At 32.9% G+C, this 3,035-nt stretch overlaps 1 non-coding gene across 1 annotated transcript; it reads right to left on the bottom strand.

The window, feature by feature from the left end:
* Positions 1-2,594: 2,594 nt before the first annotated feature.
* On the bottom strand, positions 2,595-2,724 carry LOC126030872 (small nucleolar RNA SNORA22). Its single transcript, XR_007503198.1, has one exon. It is a non-coding gene; the product is annotated as a small nucleolar RNA SNORA22 (small nucleolar RNA).
* Positions 2,725-3,035: the final 311 nt, after the last annotated feature.

Below are 3,035 nucleotides of genomic sequence, written 5' to 3'. Positions count from 1 at the left end.
AGCCTTTTAGGGCCGTGTCCTAACTGGGACCTTGCTAATCCCGTCGTAGGTATCTCCACAGCCGAGAGCACAAGTACCGGAGCGAGCTCCGTTTGTTAGCTATGCGCTTTATCTCCTGAAAACTTAGTGGCTGGAAGGGCGGCTTGGTGACAATAGCCAAGTTTTCACAGGAGTCACGTTGGGTTAACTGTTGGTAGTGAACTTGAACAGAGGTTTTTGCCGTCTCATTTACTTGGTTTTTAACAAGGGCAGTAAGTTTGCGGAAAGCCCATGGGTCAAAGGAAAGGAGCAGCATGAGGCTAATAAGAGGGCCCAAAATAGTGGACAGTAATGTATGTATCCAAGGAGAAGAGAAAAACCAACCCTGTTACCAACCTTGTTCTTCATCGAAATGTTTTTGAAAATCTTTTATACCATCACCAATATGTTGAACGCTGTCTCTAACTAATCCAGTTTTGTCTTTGAAAATACAACATTGTTCCTTAAGGGCTACACAGACTCCCCCCTCTTACATAAGGGCAAAATATAGAGCACGACGATTTTGAAGAACTATCATAATATGGGTCTGTGAGGGCTAGAGCAGAGGCATTTATAATATTTAAAATAACTTGAGAGGAGAAGGATGGGCTAGAAGGCAGAGTCCGTAGCTTACAACTTGCCCAATAGTGAGTTAATGACGTTGAGGCTGAACTTTCCAGAGAAGAAGTTTAGAGTCATTGGTGTAGATAGGAGGTTTAAACGTTGTGATGCTTTCATAAAACGGCGAAACTGGTGAATTGCAGATTGAACAGTGTTTATAGCTGGTGTTGGAGAGCGCTTGGGCAGAGGCATTGACCATTTGCAGGATGAGGTTCAAGGTGGAAACCGGACCAACAGGTTTGATGGTTATTTTAGGCATTAACAAAGCTAAAACATAATAATCATGATAAGCAAGAAACATTTCAGTAACAATATGGGGAGAAAATTTAGTGGAGCAAACAAAATAAGTGGAGTTGGGGGCTTCAATGAAGATGGAAGAGTTGTTAACAATAATGGTTTGATTGCAAATGTCTGATTGTTGAACAGGGGGGCACATATATGGTTTGAGTAAGCAAAGTTCCACGACCGTGACTTGTTTGCAATGGAGGTTGTTGGTGGCAATGGTGGGCATCAAGGCAGCTAGGCAGAGTGCTCAATTCAGCATTGTCAAAGGTGGAGTCAGTTAGAAACAGGTTTGCAGGAATGGCGGCTAGCAGGAGGTTTATAAGTAAACAGCTTGGCAGGAGGCAAAATGGTTACTTCATATAAAAATTAAGAATTTGCAGAAAACATTAGCAATTTACATTACACTAGTTATTTTTGAATACCACGGGAATGTTATTTGACCTCTGTTAGACTTTGGCATAAAAGAAAATTTATAATTAACAATTGCTAATTAAAAAAAAATTTTTTTAACTGAATATAAAGGATTTTTCTTAAACTTTTAGTTATTATGTTAAAGCTGGATGCTATATTTTTTAGCCATAAATACATATTCTATAGGCCTGAACTTACACATAACAGGAAAGCCGGGTGACTGCAAAGTCCAGAAATTCTCCAGGGAAAAGTTATCCCCGATGGCCATTGAGAAATTTGGGGTTTGCCATCCCTCACACTTTCCGCCATGTTCTTAGAAGGACAAAGCTAGCTTAATACATAATTTTTAACACATGATTTTTAGTTGCAAGATGCCAGTTTGTGAACTGACCAGACTGAACCAGGTTGAAAAAATTAATTGAAATTTGAAAAATGGATAAGGCTTTAAAAATTGTATTATTATAAAATGTAGAGATAACAAATAAACAGACAAAACAAAACAACACTAAACACAACATTTTACACTTGTGGCCACTTTCATTCATCACAACAGACACATAAACAGACAAAAGGATTGATTTAAGACTTATTTATAAAAAATTGACAAGCGCTTTTAAATATTTAGCTAGCATGTTTGTGAGAAGAAAAAAAATTTTTGTAGAAAAACTTTTTAGTTTTGAGAAGTACTTAATGTAGATGGAGTGGAACTTTGCTGAAAATAAATTTTAAGGTTTAGATTTAACACAAAACATTTTTAAAACAATTTTAATTTGAAGTTTAAAACATTAAGTAAAATGGTTAATGAGCACTGTAGAAGGAGTCTTCACTCTGAAGTATGAAATCATTTGCTGTAAATGAATAGGTTTTCTTTAAATTGGTTTTGCAGTAGAATAGTAAGACAGCTGCAATAAAGTGTTAAAATTTTTATGATTAAACACAATAGCATGAACTATGATTATTAAAGGTATAAAAACTGATTTTAAAAATACAAACAACTGTTTTTACTATGAAGACTTTAAGTGAATAATTTGTAAAAAATATTATATACTAAATTAACTAAATGCTTAGATTATTATAAAATATAGTTAAAGACATCTGATACATTTACACACTTAGAACTTAAGACTAAAATTATATTTAATACTAGTTAATTTGCTTATAAAGTTTAGTTACTTTTATATATTACTTATAAAATTATATATAATATATTTTTTCATTTATATTATTTTTTCACTGCGACACAAATATACAGATTTGTATAATGTGCTGATATTTTGAATGCATTTAAAATAATAGTTCTTTCAATGCAGAAATAAAGAACAACCATTGCTGTAGCACAAAGTTAAAACTAAGGGTACTATAAAGCATACTTAGGTGTTTACTGTGCATTAAATTAACTATATTGTTTAAAAAGGCTAACCACATTATTTTTTACATAATTTTGTAAATACTTTAAAATTAAAATAAAACTTTTAATAGAAATATAAGACTTAATTTTAACACTTTTGTGTTCGTTTGGATTTTAAAACACAAAGAAGTTTTTCTTTTACCAACATTTTGTTATCTGTAAAGTGACAGAATCATGACCTTGCTTTAAAATTTTCTGAGAGGCATGAAAAAAAATTTATTGCCTTTATCTTTCTGTTGCTTTTTAATGTTTTAATAATTACTTTACACTACTTAATGCACTAAACCTAATA

This window comes from Suncus etruscus, chromosome 1, assembly GCF_024139225.1.
Source record: "Suncus etruscus isolate mSunEtr1 chromosome 1, mSunEtr1.pri.cur, whole genome shotgun sequence".
Lineage (NCBI taxonomy): Eukaryota > Metazoa > Chordata > Mammalia > Eulipotyphla > Soricidae > Suncus > Suncus etruscus.
This window is presented reverse-complemented; position numbering and strand designations above follow the sequence as displayed.